Here is a 23,945-nt window from a genome sequence, read left to right on the forward strand (position 1 = left end):
AAATGGCAGAACGGTAAACTTGTGATGCTTACGTCTTTGGGAAAAGCAGTACATCAATACAAAAGGGTCGCATAGCTATGTGCCAACAATAAGAACCAGAGTCATCTTAATCTGTATAATGAAACATGTTAATTATAGATTCTTGGAGCAAAGTTTAACAAACTTTTTGTTAAATTTTCTGTTGCATAATTGCATTAGAATTTGCTTTGCAACTGAAAAATTAGCCTAATTACAGGAAGTTCAGAAATGGCTTTAGATGGCTCGAATTGATGTAGCTCTTTGATCACATACAAAAGGCCTCTACAATCTTGCTCACTATGACAGAATTCATGCTTATTATTTTAACCTACACAGACTAGATACACAGGTTTCCTAAGGTGGTTCTCATGGGCTCTTTATACCCATCTAATAAAAGGGAAAACGGAGCATGGTAACTTTTGAAATAACACAATCTTTTTTTTTCATAAACAATATGCTGCTTAGGTTTTCATCTGTATTCTGGTGAAAACTGCATAAAAGGGTTGCACCATACATTAAAATAGACTAGTTGGATGATAATTCTGAATTTATTCTGCAAAGGCGTGTTGGTTGTTTTGATTTGTGTTCATAGGGTGAATCTTCACTGTAATTTTAAGCTGAACATAACCTGCTTGTATTAATCCTCTTCTTGGGTTGGTGGATACACGTTTTGCTCAGATGTTCATCTTAAATTTGCATAACGATGGCTCACTGGTGTTAAATGAGGAAGTTATGTCCCCTTGAAGGCAGTTGTGCCTCTGGACTTCCCTTCCGGTTCTTTATTTTTCCCATAATTATTTTTTTTTTTTAGATTAGAATTGAAGAGGAAATGCATCTTAAACCTTCAAAAAGTCCTATATTAGCTCCCCGCATGTGTAGCCTTTCCAAAATCCCAGTATGTCTGTATATACCTGGAAAACACAGAGCTTGACTGAAAGATTTCCAATGTTCCAACAGTTGTCAATTCCAATCTAGCCTGGTATTGACATGTGGGGTTAAAGAGCTGTACTATGTTAAGGCTTCCTGCTATCTGCTGAAACTCTTCCTCTGTCATGCAGCCAGAGTCTGCCACAGGCATGTAATCAGAAAGGTTCTTGCAACTTCAGGGCTTTCTCAGACTAGCTTTTAATACTCTGCGGTAGTGAACACAGCCATTAGAGGCTACACAGTAAAAGGTTTCCCATCACTGGTAATGTTTGTATCATATCACTGACTGGGGAAGAAATGGGATTTATTTTTAGGCTTTCCCCGTGTCATCGACCAGGGTTGATCAAATTTAAAATAAGCAACCATGAATTCACACCAAGATTGTCCGAAATTTATCAAGGAACTGTTGCCTAAAATTGAAAGAAACACAAGAGTGGGAAATGTGGATACCCTTTCATTATTTGGAGGAACATGAGGTTTAGATGAGCCTTGACCAGGTAGAGCTTTACATCCTTTAGTTTCGCTCTCAAGCTTTAAATGACACACCGTGTCTTGAGGGGATAGGGTTACCTTTTCTTCATTTCACACCTATAAACAACCACTTACATGGTATTTAATTGTATGAATAATTTAGTAATCCCCCCTCTGTGCAAGTAATTCAGGAAAGAGATGATAAAAAGTCTGTTTTCATAACATCTTTATTGCCTTGTATTATGCACCTTTTTTTTTTTTTTTTTTTTTTTACAGGATTTTCACCCCCCTTGTATTTTTCTGTAAACAGTCATGCTGCAACTTTATACTGCAAATATGTTCCTGTTTATCTGAAATGGAAAGCCTTTTATGCTTTAACTTATTTTATTTAAAGCCCACCAGAGCGGGGGAGGCAAATGTTATTTAAACAAACTTAAATTGTCATATATTCTGTAAACACATGTCCAACTGGCTGTGTTAGGACAACAAATGAAAGTGTGATTTCAGCCCAATGGTTAACTTTGCACGCAGATATAATTAGCTAAAGCCTCCATTCAACATATAATTAACAAATCATTCAAGTCCAAGTAAAACATATTTCAGTTGTGTCTTGACTAAACTTGTCGAAACTGAACTAAACTACTATGGACACATGGTAAAATGAAAAATGGTTGAAATCCACTCAACAAAATGATTCAATGATATCACAGTTCAGCATGGATTACATCCTTGAGAACCAGTGTTTATCTTCAAGAGTTTGGAAGACAGTCAAATGAGTTTTTATCTCTTTAAGGGCAATTAAAATGTGCTCAAAACTAATTCACAGTGCAAATTCAAGGAGGTAAATAAATCAGGGGTTGGACCTCTTTTAGCTTTAGGTAGGTTTGGTTGAGACGAATGATATAGCAGCTAGCAGACTTGTTTAAAAATCTTCTTGGTTATATTTTGGCTATCAAATGTAATGGACATATAACCGATTGCATAAATGTTTACATTAATATTAAAGGTTAAACCCTTAGTGAAATAGTTTATTTTTATAAACTGCTAAAGATGACGGCGTAGGTAACCATGTAGTCACCATTGTCTTCCTGTTGGCTTGCTTCACACAAACACACAAAATGATTCAAAATCTTCAAAAACCCAAATTGTTTGGCTGGAAACTTGTTCCCTAACTTTCACCGACCTGTAACCTCTCATCTCCATTTTGAAAAAGGCAGAGGTGTCTTCAGTGTTGAACAGCATAGTATGTCAGGCCTGTAGCAGGGAAGCTAATGTCCTTTCCTCTCAGAAGCTCTATGCCTCCAGTCTCTGGTATCGCAAAATGTCCAATAAACTCGGATGAAATTTTGCAGAACAGTCTCTCTGCATTTATCAGTTGTGAGAGGTCCACTTAGGATTTGATGTGCAGATTCTGGCTATGTCTCCCCAACCTGAACCTTTCTGGAGGGAGGCAAAAAAGGCAAAAGAAGAGTCTATAAGGTGATGCCTTTGTCCCCAGGTATGGTCAGGGACAGGTTCATACTGCATGTCCCTGTGGAAGTGTTTTGAGATGGGAGAGGGGTTTGCAGCAGTTTGAACATTGGTGGAGAAAAATGTTAACTCTACTCTTTAAAATTTACCAGGCTTGACCTTGTTCCTTAAAGTCCAAAGCCAACGGCATTATACCTGTACTGGCATTTGTTTTAGCATTGTGCTAACACTCATTTTTACCTAAATTAATGCTGTGTGAAGAGAAAGGCCTAACTAGAAATAAGAAACTTTAAAAACTTAGTATTATATTTATACATTGGATCAGTTTTCTGACATATTTTGAAAACCATGGGTCACATTTAGACCATTTGCCTTTAGATTTATAACCAACTATTCTTGGAGAGATAGCATGCCAACAAAATGCAATGGCTCATTTCTAATTGAATGTTCAGACTTTTGCCACCACTTTTACAATCTCACCATCTAGGGATTGACTAACAGTGCCTACACCATTCTGAAGACAATCCAGACTTTTTTTTAAATCTCAAATCATGGAAAGCCAATTTGTCAAACTCTTTAAGACTTCCCCTACCCTATCTGATACTCTTCTGGACATGCCTCTCTTTATGCCTACACTTCAGTTCTCACTAAGACCAGTTTTCCAAACCAGACTTTCCAAGTGTCTTTTTGTTGCCTTTTTATAATACATTATACATTGTTTTATGCTTTTATGTCGCTTTCTTAAAAGCATCTGCCAAATGGATAAACAAAACGCCCAGAACACTTTTAAATACTGCATTTAAAGTAGCTCATCTTGAAACGCATGTTGCATCTTTGTAGTAAATAGTGTGTGCAGCATTATCAATGAAATTAAGAGATATTAAAAGCCTGCATAAAGTGTAGGTGGCATAGAGGGAAACAAAAGCTATAGACTATGAACATTTAGAGAGGAAAATACCAATTATTGCCATCAGTAATATTATGCATTTTACCTTTAAGCACAAGTTCACAGCTTTTGTTTCTTTTAATGACGAGATTTGTCTAAAATGACTTAAAGGAATAGTACACCCAAAACATGATTAGCCTTCATTTTCTACTCACCTCCATGCTGAACAAAACTCTGGAGTACTTTTTTGATATCTCAAATGCATCTGGAGATCTGGGAGGCTTCTTGCTGTCTGCTGACATTCAAATAATGGAGGTCTATGGCGCCCGAGACAGAAAGGTCCACAAAAGTCCACAAAAACTTGTCAATATTCCTCCATACTGCTCGTCCAATGTAATCCAAGTGTCCTGAGTGGGTAGCATCCAGAATTTACTCGAAACGAAGTCATTTAGAACGTTTTAGAGCCTAAACAGTAGTGTATAGGATTTCCTAATAGCGCCCCCATGCGCGCTCACGATTCTACGGAAGCCGGCAGACCAAACCAGCGCATTCAGCTCGGCAAAGAACTCATGCTCTTCCTCAACACTGAAGTCCTCAGACATTCTTCTTTCGTTGTTTCTTTCTTTGCACAGGTAAACAGCACATTTCTTCTTCTACGCTTGCATTATCGGCAGACCAGACGCTGAATGCGCACCTTCTTCCGGTTTGGTCTGCCGGCTTCCGTAGAATCGTGAGCGCGCATGGGGGCGCTATTAGGAAATCCTATACACTACTGTTTATGCTCTAAAAACATTCTAAATGACTTCGTTTCGAGTAAATTCTGGATGCTACCCACTCAGGACACTTGGATTACATTGGACGAGCAGTATGGAGGAATATTGACACGTTTTTGTGGACTTTTATGGACCTTTCTGTCTCGGGCGCCATGGACCTCCATTATTTGAATGTCAGCAGACAGCAAGAAGCCTCCCAGATCTCCAGATGCATTTGAGATATCAAAAAAGTACTCCAGAGTGTTGTTCAGCATGGAGGTGAGTAGAAAATGAAGGCTAATCATGTTTTGGGTGTACTATTCCTTTAAGATCTTGTTGCACATTAAAACACACAACACAGTAAATACAGTCTCCTCAACTGCACATTAAGAGCACAAATGGGATCTGGAAATGTTTTAAAGCTTTGCAGAAAACACCTTGAACCTAAATGCTGCCTCATTTAAAGTAAATGGCCTTTACACGACTGATCCCATTGTAGAAACCACCTCCAGCAGCATTGGCTTGAAGTAGTAGTTTACTATATGAATATCAGTCTAACATCATTGTGAAACATTTGTTAAACTATTAATTAAAGCTTCGTAATTATCTGTTAAGTTTGCAAAGCTACATTTTGCACTGCTCATTGATAGTCCCACCAAACATTTTAATTGGGTTTTGAACCCTTTGGCCATTATTTCTCATATATTAGGGTTTTCTTGTTGAAGTTTTGTGCACACGACCCAATGTATGGATGCCTTAATCCTCGACACAGCCAACCTGGATTCGAATCCGACCTGTGGTCCTTTGCTGCATGTCTCTCCCCCTCTCTCATACCCTCTTTCACGTCAGCCTACTGTCAGAAAACGAGCCACTAGTACCGTAAACCTCCCTCCAAAAAAGACATATTTTATTGATGCAGCAATTGCCAAAGCTTTAAATTTTTTTATTAATTTTATCTTTATAGTGTGACACTTTAAGCCCTTGTCAAGCCCTTGTTTTAAATAACTACACTGAAAAAAAAAATTATGAAACAGTTTTTGGCATTTACTTAATCATATTTAGTTACACGATTGTTTCATGTTAGCAGGGTATGACATAAAACAATTGTGTTAAAGTAACTTAATTGAGAACCCTGGTCTGCATTTCAGTTGTCTCTTCTTTTCAGACTGTTTTAAATCTAAAGTGTATCAATAAGTAAACCTTGTGTATTTCGTATTAGCAGCTATATGTGGCTATTTGGGCCAGTTGGATGAAATGTTTCCTAGCTATTCATATAATTCACGTTGCAACCAGCATTCAATAAGCCACTAATATGTGGTTTTGAATTGCATTCACCCAGAAAAGGCATGCATTATGCATCTTTTAGAAAAAATTGCAGGGAAATTTAAATAATCAGATTCCCCTTTTCTCATTAAAATGGAGCATCTTATCAAAATGTTGGAGTAGCTCCTTGTTTTTTTTTCTGTTAACAATAACAGATGTTATCAATGTAATGGTTAAACTTGAGCTGCTGTTTCTCTAACCAAGGTTGTCCTGTTTTGGCTTTCCAAGTTCAGTAACTCATGTGAAATAAAGGCCTCTTTGAATTAGTATTCCACATCTAAATCTTAAGTGGCATTTACCCAGCAGTGCCAGAATGGAGCAGTTTTAACTGGATAGTACTGGTGAAGTATGGATGCATGAGGTATTCAGTGTTTAAATCAAGAAAATTTGATCTGTTCAGGCATAACATGAAAGTTACATCTGTTAATTAACCCACATTACATGTTATTTACTTATTACTCGTACAGGGGTTATCTGTGGATGTGTAAGAACTTCTATATGTGGCCAATCAGGTTGAGGCCTTTTACTCTTGTTTTTAAAAGAGCTCCATCTTAACAGCTCTGTTTGACACATTCACAAAAGGCCTTGTTGGGGTTCTTCAGAGCCAGAGGCTGGCAGCCAGGACATGTTTACAACCATCTTGGACAAACTGCTTCCGAATGACATTTCATCTCAAAGTCTGTTTGTAGTAGATCGATATGGAGAGAAACTGGTAGAGAAATAAAGTGTAGAGCCTGTGTAGCAAGCTATGCAAAAATCTTATCTTACAGTTAAACTCCTGAAAGCGAGGAACTGGATGGAAGCATGATTCTAGAGAAGTTCAAGAGTCATAAATTTGAGGGGGGTTGAAGTGTAACAAAGGATATCAATGCACTTGACTTAAACATCAGTGTTTCATCTAGGGATTTGCATTTTAACATTTTGGTGTAGTGTTTTTACCCCTTATTAAAACATAAAAAGCCAAATGTTTTTTTTTTCAGAGAATAAAAGTTAAGGAGAGCAAACTCATTTCCACCAGAGAGAGAATATTTCTAAATTTAATATAAAAACTTATTTCCATATAATATTTAGTCAGCTGTAGGTTCAAATATCTTCTAAAGGAAAAGTCAATCTTTTGTGGAGGGAAAAAAAGGGAAGACATCAGTATAGTGTATTCATTCTATAGATAAAAGGTTTCTCCTTAGATTTAGTGTACTTTAAAGTGAAAGTTGAACATAAACAAAGTTAAACAGATGATAAGTTAAAGCTGGTTTACAGTGAGTCTTTACTAAAGCGTATTGACAAAGGACAGATTTTGATATTAAGACCAGATGGCAATGTCCTTGCTTTGGCAGATCCAGGCTCCGCGCCTCATCATGCTCACCCACATCTAAATATGGTTTCTAAATAAAGGGAAAATTGTGTTTTTTTATTTTGTTTTCATCTATAAAGAAATGTTTTAGTATGCGTTCTGTAAGCAGAAAAGTTAGAATCATATAAATTTAGAGGTTTGCACTGATGGGAGAAGATTTGTGTAGCTGTTTATGCCATAGAATCAGGCCAGTTGTGCTTATCTTTTAAAGATATGATAAAAGTGTAGGTAAAAAAAAAAATCACAGTTCATACTCTTCGTATCGAGCTCTTGTATTTAAGTAAAGAGAAATTAAAAATGAATATGATGTGGGGAAAAAGCTGGGGATATATACAACTGGTATTTTATTATAAAAACTAAGTTCTACTTATAATCACAAAGAGCTTTAACCTTCAACAAATGATCAGATTTATTACTTTTATCAATTGCTAGACCTTTGCTTTATAAGTCAAAATCCCTCCTGTAGATGCACAAATGAAAAAGCAGCATTTATTGACTTCCGTTGGTTCTTTTTCTAGGTCCACTAACAATGAAGTGAGCTTCCTTTTATGTGTGAACTGCAGGACTTGGCAGAATTTATGTATTATTGTTGTTGTTTGCACAAATTTAGACTTTTCCTTGAGGGTTTAGCTTTGATAAGTGGGTGAAAGGAATTGCACTAGATTTTTATGAATCCCTATTCTTGTCTGTAATTCCATTAAAGGAACAAATATGCCACTCTAAACTAATCAGAAATCACATCAGAAGAAACAAAACTTTCCTTGCATAAGTAATTGAAGAATTTTGTCTTCTGTTGATTGGCTTCGACATGTGCTGTTTAATATTTCATCAAATCACTCCATTCATTTCCACCCAGATGAACTAATAGAAACTGTGAGATGCTCACCATCTTGCTCCTGGAGACAAACCAGAACGCTCACAAAACACAATCTGCTGAAACAGAAAATTCAGATTGCTTGGGGACCATAAAAAGCCGCCGTTTGGAGCTGTGACGATGTCAAAAAAGTTAGAAAACCATTGTTTACTTCTGCATAACAAGCTATTGGCATAAACTACTTTGGTGGTATTTGCACAAACAATTTCTGTCGGTAATCAGGAGGAAATGAGAAAATGCAATGAATAAGAAAATTGAAGTAGTTGCAGTGAGCAAAGGGGGAGGGTATGTGGTTGAAACGGAGTGGAAGACTCAGGTCTAGGAGTGATTGTTCTATTAAAGTTGGTGAGGGACTGAAAGGCTACAGGAGAGCAAGGAATAGAGGAAAGACTGCTTTGGCTCAGCACCTTGTTCTTCGGCTGCTTTAATGGCTGATGGAGAACAAAAGTCTCCTTCCTAATTCTAATGAGTTTAATTATGGCTCGTCCTGAGCCAGGTGCTCGGATCAGCTAATGTCTGTTTTCATTAATTGACAATTAAAACTGAAGTAAGCGTGTGCTCCCAATTTGGACCTCACCTCTGAACAAACAGTGGAATAACTTTTTCTCTTGTTTCAACTATTGAACTTCTGTTTGATTAAAATGCATTTGAAATGTGATCCTTATCTAATAGTTCACAAATGAAGAAATGTATTCACCTTCAATACAAACCTTTTATTCATCAGATGTCAAACTTGGGGAGGAAATTAAGATTTGTTAGGGTGTTTCTATTACCGACTTAAGTTGTAATTTCTATTTTTCCCGCAGTTTGCTAAACATGTACTTGATTGATTATTTCACCGCTGATTTGTTTTTATAACTAGTGAGAAACTTCAAGGTGAGCTCCTTGGAGTATGGTATACAAATTAATGGCTTGGTCATTGCATCTTTGACCCAAAATTGTGACTTTACAAAGACCTTGATGCAGTTTGGCAGGAGTTTTTAATTTGCTACTATAACACCCTCCAAGGCTACATGAGTCTAGTAGTATTGCATTGAATGCTTAAAGAAAAAAAGGGTTAATGCTCATCTGCTCTGTGGTGGGATAAATTAAAAATCACAATCCTTTGGTCAATACTGAAACCATTAGCATAATTAATCAGTGTTTGGAAACATTTCACCTTTATTGAACTGAAAGATTAACTTTCCTTTCATTTCAAACTTTATTGATTTGAGGAACAATTAAAATACAGATTTGGATTACCTGCACCTTAGGTAGAGGAACAGCGGTATTTATATGGTTGTTTTAATTGCTCTTTACAAACACCAAAGTGATCCGGAAAAAATGGATCTACTGCTTTTAATCAAAGCCAGAGAGTCTCAGAGCAGTTGCATACCACCCAAATTAAATTTCCCTTGAGCACTTAGACAATGCAGATGGGTACAGGGGCATTGAAAATGCATAAGCTAAAAGTTATATTTATGGAGATTGCACATTTAACAAGGTGGAAAACATAAATAGTAAAACATAAAAATCAATTAAATAGCCTAGCTGTATATCTTACATATTGAGCCACTTAAACTGCAGCATTCTGGACGAGTAGCAGCAATAGAAAGGATACAATAGTTGATGCTTCAGTAATCCCCCATACTGAGCATGCATGGGAATGTATGGCACAGATTATTATAAAAGTTATTCACATTGCAACAATCAAAGATACAGGATTGTTGCAAAGTAAGAAACCTACTGCAGAACCTGGCTAAGTCAACAAACAAGATCTAGCCTTCCAGCTGGCTCCTACCTCCTTAGTACGTCTTGGTTTCACTTAAATCCTTTCAAACGCATTTGCCCACTGCTTCCATCAATAGGCTGGAATAGTACTAGAGTTCATGCAGCAAGGCAAGCAGAATTAATCAACAAGTCATTTAATGGCAAGTTTCCATTTGTTGATGTTGATCATAGTGGCTGTAATTTTACCTGTTACCTTAAACACTTTCTCTAATTACATTTTAAGCAGAAGGTTATTGGAAACCTGTGGAGTCACATCTATCAGAAAAACTAAAATAAAACTGTGCTGTTAAGCTGTTTCTCTACCTTTATTTAAATGCATGTTGATGTATTACATTGATTCTTTGTAGATTCCATATATGTATATATTTTTTCATTTAGTGTTTATAGTGAATTTGTTGCTTTGATGCAGTCTGTTTAATGTTTAGTTTACATTTTTTTGTGAAAAAGCTTTGTGGATGGGAGGTGAAAAGTCTTCAAACTTGAAAACAAAGTCCAGTGTTATTATTTTTATTTTTTACTTTTTTTTTGGAATGAATATGACTTGGATGACTGAGAATCTTCACCAGTATACATGTACACATATATGCAGTTTTTTTGTGTGTTGAAGGATCTATTATGTTCAGGAAGGGTTAACAATGAAAGCCTGCAGTAGCAAATTCAAAGTGCAGCCACCGACAGGGTCAACAGCTTAGTGGGCGTAAATTGTTTTTTTGCAGCGTTTTTGATGCGAGGAGTGTGTGGAACTTGTTGAAGCACCCCTCAGGTGTTGAATAACCTGCAGTTCACTGTAGATTGAACATTGTGTGATTAATTACAGTACTGCCAATGGAAAATTGGTGGTTCTATTCTGCGCTTTTACTTGGTTAAGGAGTATTTTTTTTTACCTTGAAAATGTGGTTTTTCAACTTTTTTCCACTCTGCAATATTTTTTTTTTGTTTGAAAAATCCTCTTTATAGCCTAGATGATCATAAACTCAATCTAAATACCAAATTTAACACTTTAAAAGCAAAAAACCATTACAAACTTTAATGTGATTAAAATATTCTGATCCCCGTTTCTCCCATCCTACTTTGCATATCTCATTGACAAGCAAATAATTCATGCTACCACAGATTACCAGCTATAACCCAGTTAGTTGTAAACTGATATCTACCCTTTAAATTGGATGGAATTGGTGCCATCTGATCGTAAACTAATGCAAGCAAACACTGAGAACCACAGTAAAATGACTCATTTATTATTTAAAAACTGTAGCAGGCCTGTCATTTTCTGCAGCAGAAAGTGCTTCATCTCAAACGGTTTTTAATTTCTCTGGAGTTTGGATGAATAACCTTTATTTTCTGCAGCAGACATGGAGGATTGTTTTTGTTTAGTTTTTATTTAGATTTCAAGTTGCTGGTTTTCAAGTAAGCATAAACATCAAACACTTTCCTCCTCGTCAGGTTTGTACCTGCGTCTGTCTGGATAATTCTTAGAGATTTTGTTCTGGCAAATATGTTCTTTTAATGCCGTTCAGAGACTACACCTTCCTTTAATGTCTTGAAGAGAAACTGCAGAAGTTTTCTGCACGAAGAATCACACACACAAAAAAAACAAACTGTTTTGCATTTAGGTCAATCCTGTGTTTTCATGGCACTGAGATATTTACTGCTGTATCTTTGCTTTGGGGTTGATAAACAATAAGACATGGAAGCAACTTTCCTCTTTTGGCTGATATTTGACAGCTCTTTATATTTAAACACTTATAGACTAGGCTAAGAATTAAAATGCACCACATGACAAAAAGCAGCTATGTTGTAAATACAGCTCACATCTGGAGACCTGACAGCCTGTTTTGGCAGGCAGTAAAATCTTTGACTACAAACCTCTTTGCAAAGTAAAATAACTGCAGAGTGGTGGTTATATTTTGTTTTTATTGCACTTATACCTGTTTTCCTAAAGCAAAAGAATAATGCAGAAAAATTTATTTGAACTCATGAAGGCTGTCCACCTGTTTCCTCTGTCATCCATCATATTCTGAGTAATAAACCTGCACCTGTATGGGTCATAAACGCAGCACTTCACTCTATAAACCGAAAACAAACACATTCCCTCGGCATCTCCTTAGCTGCTGCTGTTCTTTCAGCTCTTACCTGAGTTTCAGCAGACAACGCACCAAGGTCTGATTAAATACACCGGCCATTAAGCAGAGACATTTTTAAAAGTCATGATATCCTGCAGTATTTCTCTTGCAGGCATGGGTAGATAGGGAATGGGTTTGATGTCTGCACACAGCCAAAGGTTCCTTTCCAAGCAGTTAGCCTCAATTATGGCTCCGCTATGATTCCCTTTGGCTATAAAACTGCTACACCTCCAACTACTGTATATTCATTCTGTCCAGTGCTTCTATTCCATAGGTTTGCAGAGTTAAAACATTAAAATGTTTGCTTATATTTATACAGTCCAACCAGAAAGTATTTACATCCCCATACCCCTATTCCAAGTGTCATTAATCTTCAAAATGATGTGACTAGTATAATGAAGAAAAGGTTACCGTAATTTTCGGACTATAAGCCGCACCTGAATATAGGCCGCAGAAGCTAAATTGCATGAGTTGTACACATACAAGCCGCACCGGACTATAAGCCGCAGGTTTTTTATGTTTAATTACCATATAGGTTCGTGCACAGAGAGGATTGTTGGGAAAGAGGCAACTGTTTGGGGAAGCTCCTATTAACATTTCAACACAATTGAATTGAGACAATTCTTCCTGCTGTCGTCTCCAACGTCTCACCAATGACTTGTTGATTCCAAGGTTACGTGCAGCGGTTCTATTTCCTTAGTTTACTGCCAAATCGACAGCCTTTAACTTAAAAGCTGCTTCATATGCATTTCAACGTCTGTTTTCCACAATGAGGGTGTCACACAAACTGTCTTGCGCTCGCAATGGAGTCTGCTTCCGGAGATACTGTATTACCCTAGTGGCCGTTTGCTGTAAAAGTCCATAGATAAGCCGCATTGTTATATAAGCTGCAAGGTCAAAAAATGGGGAAAAATTTGCGGCTTATAGTCCGAAAATTACGGTAATATAATCCCAACATAACTAAATGAGAGAGTGCATCACTCAATGCTTTCTGGATTCATTGCAAATTTAGGGGCGTGTCATGCTTCTCAGATTTTCATAAAGTCTGAAAACCATAATTTCTCCTTTGCTGATTTTTATCTTTCAGGTTTTATCCACCCGAAATATATTTAAGTTAAATGTGAAAGCCTTTTAAGGCTCTAGCTATCAATTCCAGGCTTTCCAATTTTATGATTTAATGTTTAAAATTTTTAAAAATATTGCTTGACATATTTTATAGACTTTTGCTCATTGTTCAAATATAATCAGAGGGATTTTATGCTCTTCTGCACCAGCTTTCCTGCTCAGTATTTGGTCTCCACTGATGCTTTTTCTTTTGTAAAATAAGCAGACACCCTGTCACATCGCTTCCCTCTCAATCTGTCTCTGCCTCATAGAGACTCACACAGATACCCCACTGCTGGTGTCTTAAAGAAACCCCGGATCATCTCCAGATGAGAAGAGATACAAGATTTGGCTGCCTCTGTCTGATCATGAGTCTTAACTGGAGCCTTCGGGGATGAGGAGTGGGCGGAGTGGTAGCATTGCCACATGGAGGACAAAAAGGCAGAAGAGCTGATAATGATGAAAAGAGGGCAGGGAAGCTCATGTTTCATTCCTGGTTATGGAGAAACATGGAGATTAGATGGGGCAGTGGCTAGGATGTTAAGGAAAGTAATGAGTGGCAGGCCTGTGGTGAGCACCAGAAAAAGAGCTAAATCACATTAGCGACAGAGGAGAGCTCTGAGGAATGGAACGAGGCTAAGGGAAGAGGCCGTTTTAGGAAGCAGAGATGCAATTTAACTGGAAAAGCTAATTATGTAACATCCTTACCTGTGATAGTGCTTAAATTAGGGGAAATATGTGACGAAGAAAGATTAAGGAAAGGAATACAAACTATAGAACATGAGTTTGGTGTAAGATGAACATAAGCATGCACCATTCATTAAGCTACTGCTTGCTTCATAGAGGAAATTAACTGCAAGTTAAACTTTGCCTAATTTCTGTTCTATAAATGAACAGAAACCTAGCATAAAAAGTAACTAAACATTTCCTCCTTGGAAATTGTTCCTTCCTGACATGTAAACATGCTCCAGCGCTGCAACGTTAAAACTGGTCTGCATTTAAAACAGTTTAAGACATAAAAACAAATAAAGCTTGAGCTGCTGAGCTAAAGTCTCTCAATTAGATGTGTAAAATTATGAATTTTTACAGTCAGTTTAAAATGAGGATTTAAACTGTTTAATAACGAAAATTCATTGGAGAGACTGAAGCACAAAAAGGGGAAACGCCTGTTTTTTTTTTTTTTTTTTTTTGTTTTTTTGCAAGGTAGTTTTTCAATATGCTTAGTCTCTGGATCAGAAATAGTTTTATGGCCTTGATATGAACTGAAGGCAGAGCCATGAGAGGATCATGGGGCTGTTAAGCAGAATGTGATAAATGAGCAAATTTTACACTGACCTAAGTAATCCTCATAAATGACTGATTGGAATAAAATGTCATATAAACATGTCAGTTGGAATATTGAATGGTTAAGGCTGGATCAGAATTAAATTTCAATTCCAATCGGCATGCATGTAAACACTTAACAGGATAGTTTTTCTGCATAAGATAAGCTGACTTTAGCTCACATCATGAAGGTTTCCACTTTGAGCCGCAGGACATTCTGGTCGGCATTTAAATGACATTTCTTAGTCTAATATGCTGTTTTTATTCCAATTCCTCATGTCCATATAAATAGTTCCTTCAGACTTCTAGTTTTTCTAGTTTTTGGTCTATTTAAACATTGCTACTGAGGTTGATTCCCATCAAAAATGGTTTCTATTGGAAACATTTTAAAGCCAGCTTCATTGGATGTAGATAAAATTCACATTTTACAGACTGAGCTTCTGTTGATTCTGCCAAGTTAAACAACAAACATTGCTGTTGGATCTTAGCTGTATGTAGTGGAAAACACTCAGCCCTCTGATCTGACCGGATGCACTTGAATGCTGTAAATCTCAGACTTATGATCTGCAAGCTGTGCTATTAAAGATGGGGGGGTCTTATTTGAGGAGTTAAGGTGCTGTAGTCTTGAGTATAACTCTGTTTTTGTGTCAAACATGACTAAATGTTAAAGACTAGGCTGTAGCTGAGGGCTTGAGTGTGTTTTTTTTTTTTTTTTTTCCTCCCCTGCAGTCTTTTTGGGATTTCCTTCTTCCACAATTACAAACGTTGCATTAATATTTACAGGATTAAAGGAGCAATAATTTGGTTTATATATAGATTTTTTTTCTAATTTTATCCCAAAAGCACAGCTGCACCCATTACCAAGCTCATCTTCCAATTGCATAAATCTGTGGTGTAGGAATTTGAACAACTCCTGCCTTTTTGTCTGTCTACCCCCCCAATAATTCAACATTCGGTGTATATGCATTATTTGATCAACAGTTTTGAGCTTGTTTGACCACAGAAAACTTAATACAAACTCTGACTTTCCTCTCTGCAAGGGGCCACAATGTGGACTACTTCAAAAAGAGGCCTGTGTTCCTTTTTGAAATACTTTGTTAGATAATAGTTTTTATTTAAATGTCACTTGGCTGAATGGTGGCTTTACTGCATATAGTAGTTCTGTAATTACCTGTGGAAGAGAAAAGTTGGTCATGATGTGCTCACCTCTGCTGGTCCTGCTCACAGCCTGCAGGAAGCTTCCGGGCGGTAAGACAATACCAGGCTGCATAAAAAAGATAATGGAATCTAGTGGCTCTGACACCGCTTGATCCCAAAGTCTGTGGAAAGTTTAAGGAATAACTTATAAGACTTCCAGCATTTCAGGTTTGGATCACTTTCAGGGATTTTTCTGATTGGAAAGGGTAGAAAGAAATCACACCACCAGGGCCATGTTTTAGTTTTTAAAAACTAACAAGTTCGTGCTTTGAGTGTTTCCTGCATTTTGCATTGGCAGCACAAAATGTTTGCATTGAATATTCTAGATTTAAACATAAATATTTAATGGATTTAGCAAAACTGCTGAACTATAGCTTGCCGTACTTTTCATTTGCAGGTTTACATGAATTGGATATAAATAAGTTTTTTTTTTTATTAGTTTTGTAAGAAACTTTCTTCCAGGCTCATGCTAGACTCTCAGATTTAGGCAGGTGTCTGCTGAATGTATAAATAAGAAACTTTACTAATTTCAGATTTCAGTGTTTAACTTTTTTATCATGTCAAAATGCTTAATGGAAACTAAATGGAATCTTTGTCAGCAATAATTAAGAGTTCACTCAATATGATTAATGTTTGATGAATTAGCCAGAAAGTTACTACAGTCCCATCCACCAACTTTGATCAGAGTTTTTTTTTAAATATATATATATATATATATATATATATATATATATATATATATATATATATATATATATATATATATATATATATATATATATATGCTCCTCTGCTTCCTATAAGACAAATCCCCTTATAGTTTTGTTAGAGTCACCGAGCACCTCAGGAAATCAGATTATAAAGGATAAATGGTGCAGATTAAATGGCAATGAGTACTGCCAGCATTACTGTAGATGTTTTAATTATCGTTTAACACATTTCCACTGTAGTTTAGCTAGTTTATGAATTTCATGTGCATGTTTTAACATGATTTATACAGCTACACGTAATTTTATTGTGTAAGAACAGCTTCTTGTTTCCCATCCAACATTTATGTCCTGCTTAGACTTGCAATACAAACAGCCCCTTAGTTTACTGAAAAGAAGCACTCAGAACATTCCTGTATACTGATGGTAAGCATCAGCACAAGCTCTTCCTTTCCTGTCCCCACTGTAGGGACAGTAAGCCTAAAGCCGTTACATTTTTCACTAAAAGGTGCTTTCTAGAGAGGAAGGTGCTTAGGGTCTAAAAAGCCAATAAATTTAGCAGTAAACCATCTGAGCTGGCTCGATTGTAGCCAAACTCTTCCCCTCAGTGAAGGATAATGTACTTATTCAGTGCTTTTGGACCTAGAGGAAAGGAATGATGTATCCAGATTATGTGTTACCTTGGAGTCATGGAAAAAATGGGCCAAACTGATGCACTGCACTCAGATGGATGTATATAGCTATATAGATATACAGTAGAGACATATTCAGAGAGATGTATAGAGATGGAGAGATGTGGATATATATTTTGGTCAGTAAAGGAGAGGATATTTGATGTAAGTCCAAAATCTATTCTGCCCATGGGTTCAGGCCAGGTCGCCATGCTTTGAGCTCAATTCATTTAGTGCTTTGAACAGGACGATTTGATTCAAGTAGAGACTCCATCACTTTCTAGAAGCCTTACCTGCTGATGAGTTTTAAGTATTACTCAAAGTTCCTCTTGAATCCAACAGATATTGAAGCAATTAGTAATGCCTCAAAACAGATTGTATCCCAAATTGTTTGTATTTTAACTGCAGATAAATTACACTAAAATTCTACATGCCTGTTTATAATGAAATGTACCTTTGTTTCACCAACAGAATAAAAGCTTATTTTCCAGCATTTGATGTGCCAATTCAGACACAATCTGCTTATTTCAGTTATTGGTGGATTGATTCAGCGCATCACTAACCTTTGCCATGGTCTTTATGCTTTAAGCTGAGATTCAGTTAAGCATTACATTTTAATTAAAATGGATTCGTTTAAAAAATCCTCTTCTTTGATAAATTTTTTAACACTTTGAGTTTGTCTTTCGGTTCTAAATACATCCTTTCACAAAACTGCTAAGGAAAAATGTTTTTAAATCAAATCACTTGATATAACACTTTACCTTACTGCCTTATATGAAAAAGACTGGAAATAGTTGGAGGATGATGTCGCCCCCTAGAGCTGTGGCTGAATTACGGATACATCACGTTTACGTTCTTCACTGCCATGTTTAAAATTATTTTGTGAACAAACATATGCTGTTTTATTACATTTGATATTTAAAGAGCAGATATTCTCAAAATGAGCAGAATATCAACATCTAGCGCACACTTATAGTGGAAACGCAGCTGCTTCCTGAGGTAGACTGGAGGATACCTCAGAGGATTTCAGATATTAATTGGGAGGTTTGTTGAATAATTACTGCAAATCAACAGGAATCGGTAGATTAACGTCGATATTTTGAATGTCTGCATCTATTTCATGAACATATCTTAATGCTGTATGCTGATGGTCACCCCTGTCTCTAGTTGTGTTCCTCATGAACTTTTAAGGGAAATTAAATTGATATTTTAATAAATCTGAGAATAAGTGAAAGATGGATGGAAAAATGATTGCTTCTGTTCAAGTGAATGCAGGCTTGACTAATATTTGATAGTTTTTGAAATGAGTTTACATAAAAGTTTGAGGAAGCGGTGCAGCTCTGAAATAGTGCTGCAATTTAAATGGGTGACACTAAAAGATTGATTAAAAATTGAACAGTTGGACTACGAACGGAAAAAAGTGAGGGGGTGCCTCAAATATTTTCCTTTCGGTTCGAGAGCAAAATCACATTTAAAGAGATGCGTCAAAACAAAAGATTAAAGCAAAATGGAGTAAGAGCACGCAGGTCAGAAAGTAGCAGAGATGAGGAACAGATTCATTGAATAAAAGCCTGAATCTGAAGACGTTGAAGGGGAAGGAGAGAAAATTAGAAGGCGAAATTAGAGTGCAGAGAAGAAGCAAGTGATGCATGAAGGTAACGCCTTGCAGGAAGCTCAGTCTTATATCCTTTGAGCACCTTTATGGTTTAGACAAAGATTTTTTATTTTTTCTCCCCCTCCTTTTGTCTTTCCCGCTTGTCTCGCCCGCCGTCTGTCTCTTTCATTTCAGCTCACTGGTTCCTTTAAAGGTGCTCTTGCATGTCATAGTCAAATTACCCAGATTGCTTTGCTGTAATGAATGTCGAAGCAGCAGAGTGCGCTGCCCCGTTTCAAGCCGGTGCTACTGATATTTATCAAAATTCAACACAAGTCCACTTTTATTGGGAAACTTGTTCTATTTGCCCCTGTTGTTTCTCACAGTCTGTCCTCTAAACTTGGAGTAGTCTTTGTCAGAGTTGGTTGGTTTGAATATTAAAGTAAGAAAAAAATAAACCATGGCAGGTTCGTTTCGGTAATGTTCACAGCATATAATTTATGATTAATGTAAAAACCACTTGTGCCCTCTATTCCACAGCTCTCATATACACAGGTGATGGTTTGTGAATACTCTAAATCAGTGCATTAGCATCCTTTCACAGCCTCGACAGTTGAATTTAAGGTAATGTTAACACTGTGGCCATCAAACTCCCATCTCCTGATGGTCTATATTTATCATTTTAGGACTTCATGCATATCAGCTTTAGTTATGAAGCAATTTATAAATATGAAATGCATATAAATAAATGCAAATAAAAATGCATAAATATGATTAATGTCTAAATTGTGATTCTGTGGGAAAACAGTTTTGTATGGATCACTATTAACTTTCAAGGTTTTCATGGTGAAGCAGTTGCTTATTTGTATTAAGATGTGTACAGACAAGGTTGTAGAAAAAGTAAACCCACATTAAATCATACAGCTTTGTCTAAAAGAAAATTATAGTTGGCATTCTTCTGCTTTTCTAAAGTAATATGTACCAATTAACATACTGTAGATGCCATAGAGATGACGTGAACTCAAGAAGCTGTTGGTGGAGAAACCTCTATATGAATTTAAAGGTGTTGGCAGCCAGGTGCTGCAAACTGTAGTGCTTATCTGCTCAACATGTAACCATTTAAAAATAATTTGTTTGCATTCAGTATCTGACATAATGCAATAGTAAAAAGGCATCAGAAATGAGCTAGTAACCGTTGTTGCTACTGATCTGGTTATAAGTGGGTTTCCAACCACTGTCATATGAGAAGAATTAACAAGTTTATACTACAGTCTTTACTAGAGTTTTTAGCCCAAAAAGTTATTTCTAATGTAGAAAAAATTGACAAATATAGGTTGTAAGAAGGGTTGCCAAGAAAGGGTATTTTCATTACTCTAGTTGAGTGACTCTGTTTTGACTAATCATATGACACCAACTTTTAAAATTCTTGCCCAAAATGTACAGTGATTATCTAAAGTTTGAACCATGTTGCCATTCATGGATAGTCATTCTGGCTTAAGCATCTTGAGCTTCTTGGATTTGGATGAAAATGCTTCAAAATCTCATTGGGAAACTCATAAAAATTTTTGTCGTTTGATTTGTAGGTAATATCAGATTTTAAAATCTGTACATTAGTGATTTGTGCTGCAATATCCATTATGCTATAAAGAACAGTTGAAGAATTTAGACCTTGTGTGGTAGAGGGCTTTTGTACCATGACCCTTGATACATTAACATTTAAACTGTTAACTGAAAAACAATAACCCTTTTCACCTCTATAGAGGGAAAGCAATCTGCATTGAGTTAAATCCACCCCTACACAATCAATGTGTTTATTCAGCAGCTGCTCTGCATACTGTGGAGAAATATATCGTACCTTGATCATAACTGCATGTCTGAGAATTTGGCTGCAGGCAGACTTAAAAAATGCACACAGACACAAACACACACACAGGGTTATCTCACAATACAGTTACACACATGTGGTCAGAGCTGTTTTAGTATTTGTACATTACTCAGCAGTTTTTTTAATTACCTAAATTAGGCCAGGGTTTTGCCTGAAGGAAGGCAATGGGAGGGAGGCGGCTGAGCTCTGTGTTCTGGGTCCATCGCACACAAGAAGGCCACTGATACACATGCAGACAAGAGCACACGCACTACCTCTCAAAGGTGGCTGGGACACACACTCAGACTTGCCTTTAATAGGGCCATTTATGAGTTTCAAATCAAATTGCCCTCTAACCTGATGTCAGGACACACACTCACACTCATATGCACACACTCTCACACACGTTGTGGACCTCTCCTTTCTCCTTTATTTCCCCTGTCACTGCTGATGGTCTCACATTTAGAGAGCTGTCTACTACCCGGGTGGTGCCATGGCTCTAAAGCTCAAGGGTAATTGGAAATATTTCACACATTACCCTCCACTACTCAAACACACACAAATTCTTATCTGTCACATCTGACTCCTTGGTGATCGGAGTCTGATCATAAGAGCGCTTGTGTGGCCAAAATGGTGCCCAGTGTGCAGCCACTGAGATTAAAGATAAACACGATGACTCCATTTCAATTTCCTATCTTCTTTGTCTATATTGAGATTTTTCTGAGATCTTCCAGGTTTCAGTTCTATCGCTGTCAATCTTATATTGGGTCTCTCTTATTATATGTACTCTGTATTGACAAGTCAAGCCTTTATCAGACATAGAACAGAATTAGACAGTAGCTACGGGTGGACAAATGGACAGATGAGGAAATGATTGTCTGCATTTAACAGGTTATAACTGGGAGTTGGAACCGTAAATTCTGATAATGTACAATTAGTTGGGGTTGCATCCAAAATACTAAATAGGTGTAACTATACTTTAAGCTGTTATGAGATATTTAGTTAGAACAGATTAAGAGAAAATAATCCTTTTAATTTGTTTTTCTTGTTCATTAGAGATTTTATAAATAATGGTGTGCTTTAGGGGATATTTAATCAGTGTTGTTTGGAGATTCCCATTTATTGCTGTTTTAAAGCAAGACTATATCCTAATATTATCCCAAGGTCGAAGTGGCTGCAAAATTACCTACAGAAGAGAAAAATCTGACCATTATGACCTGCCCTTTTGGAAAGGGGATGCTAAAACAGCGTCTTCCTCAATGAATATTATAAATGGTCATGAAATCATACCCTGCAGGTGTGTAAAAGGAAAATATGTAAAATGTCAGCCTGAGTTTTTCCGTTTGCTGTTTTAGTTTATGATGTAAAGAGTGGTTGTAAAACTTCCTTCTAAATCATCTAATGGAAGCATTCAGAACACTGACGAACAAGATGCACACAATATTAGTGTTGAGGGGAAACTGGCTAAACAATATCCGCTAACAAAATTTAGCATCTACTTTTGCAGCTCTGCATCTGTAGTTTCTAAATTATCATGCAAACATTACTTGTCAAGAAAATTTGTCATTGTTTAACATTGAAAAAACCCTTTTAAAAGATTAAATCACTAAGAACTTTAGTAGGATAATATATTTTCTGTTGCATGCATTCAGATTCTTTATCCCAATAATACATTTGGTCCATGGACATTTATTGCTTGATAGGTCCACACTAGATGTAAATGAACCAAATGAATTTCCTCATATTGTTATGAATGTAAGGATATTAAAAAGCTTTTTTTGTTTGTTTTGTTGCAATATTCAGCAATAGGATTGCAGTTACAGGTTTCCTAAAATCCCACAGTCCTTATTCTGTTCATTTTCTGAACCCTCTATTGCTGTGTCTATATTAGTGACATATATTAGTGTTATAGATTTTGAACTTTAAATTGAGGTGCCACTAATCGGAAATAGTTTTTGTCTTTGAATTAAAGGCTTTAGAGTTAATTCAATGCTTACAGTAAGTAGCCTTATGGAATCATCATGGGGTCAACATCCAGCTGGGGGATAGTTTGAATTTAATTTCTGGTCCTAAGGTGTCTAGGGTGTCTCCAAGCCCGCTAGATGTCAGTCAGCCTCAGCTATTCTTCCTAACAAAGTTGATGTCTAAATAGATTAGATAATTACTTTGTTTTCTCCTATTTGCTGGTATTGTCATACAGAATTAAATGTTTTAAAGTTAAATTGGCTGTGCTCAGTTGCAGAGTTCTGCAACACCATACCCTGCTTTCTTCCTAAATCAGAGTTATATTTAGCTGCGTGTAGCAGTGAAAGGAATTCATAACAAATGTGTTATGTTTTCCAGAATCAGCAGATGTGTTTTGAAATGACAAAGCACCAGAATCTCTGACAGCTTTTACTGCTGATGTTTCAGTTCAGCTCATATTTTGAACATCATTAGTTCTGTTTTTTGGAGCGTTTGTTTCTACATTTGTTCCTCTAACATTTTAACTCCTTCATCTCCTTCCTTCAATCTGTTCGCTTCCTTTAAACATCTTAATTGCTGTTGTCTTATTAGTCTTGAATGCTTTTTTAAAATATAAGTTCAACAGTTTCCACATTTCCCTCCTGTGTTGGAAAACATCCCTCATTGTCTGAGAAATTACTCTTGCTCACATGTCCTTTAAAAAAGAAAGTGTCTTTATATATTTTGCAAAATTTCTACCAAATTGAACTGCAGTGTTTGTGATGATGCTCTTATTTTAGCTTCCGATGTATCGTCTAAATAAAGTGCACCACTTTTGGAGGTTCTTATACCTAACTATAGAAGTGCTAAACCATTTCAAGTGCTTGCTCAACATCTGGTCTTTTAGTTTGCATCATTCAAAAGCAGCTAAAAGGCACCTTGGGTTCTACATGTAATTGAAATGCTGTTAAAAATCCTCTTAGAAATGGCTACAACATTGTGTTCAAAGCTACTATTTACAGCTGAATCTACTGACATTGTTTCTCACTCTGTTGATAACACTAGGTATTGTTTTCAAATGTGTTTATAAATCAAGCAGGTAATAAAAAAATCCAAACTGATTGTATATGGGCAGAAATACTTTACAAGTGCTTGATTATCCCCACTTACTACTTTTTCTCACCATCTCTAATCACTCACTTGAGCTCTTGTGTTATTTCAGCTGCAATTATTTGCTTTGCCCAAAGGAAAGAGCTGCTTTTGATGGAAGATGGGCAGGGTCAAAGAAATAGAAATGTGAGCACCGCTTTTAAAATCTTTTTTACTTTTAATCCTCTTAAGGCAGAACTTTCATTTCTCACAAAAAGGGTCTGTGCTTTCTGTAATTATCATTGCCCATTGTGCAGTCAAAATAGAAAAATATATTTTTTAATCCAAGCAAGAAACTGATCCAGAGTTTTGATCGTATCTTGGACAGAGTTAAAACCACTTTCATCAAACATTGCGCTGCAAAAATGAATTAAAAATAAGGAGAAATGTTTTTAAATGCATGCATTTCCCCTTAATTTGAGTAGTT

The 23,945-nt window shown here is 36.5% G+C and overlaps 1 protein-coding gene across 2 annotated transcripts in view; it reads left to right on the forward strand.

Moving 5' to 3' along the window:
• pcxb (pyruvate carboxylase b) overlaps nucleotides 1–23,945 on the forward strand; it is a 383,732-nt gene that overhangs the window by 191,895 nt on the left and 167,892 nt on the right. The gene's annotated exons all lie outside the window — the stretch shown is intronic.

The sequence above is a fragment of the Cyprinodon tularosa genome, unplaced genomic scaffold (genome assembly GCF_016077235.1).
Source record: "Cyprinodon tularosa strain WSP-4 unplaced genomic scaffold, ASM1607723v1 ctg93, whole genome shotgun sequence".
NCBI classification, from domain to species: domain Eukaryota; kingdom Metazoa; phylum Chordata; class Actinopteri; order Cyprinodontiformes; family Cyprinodontidae; genus Cyprinodon; species Cyprinodon tularosa.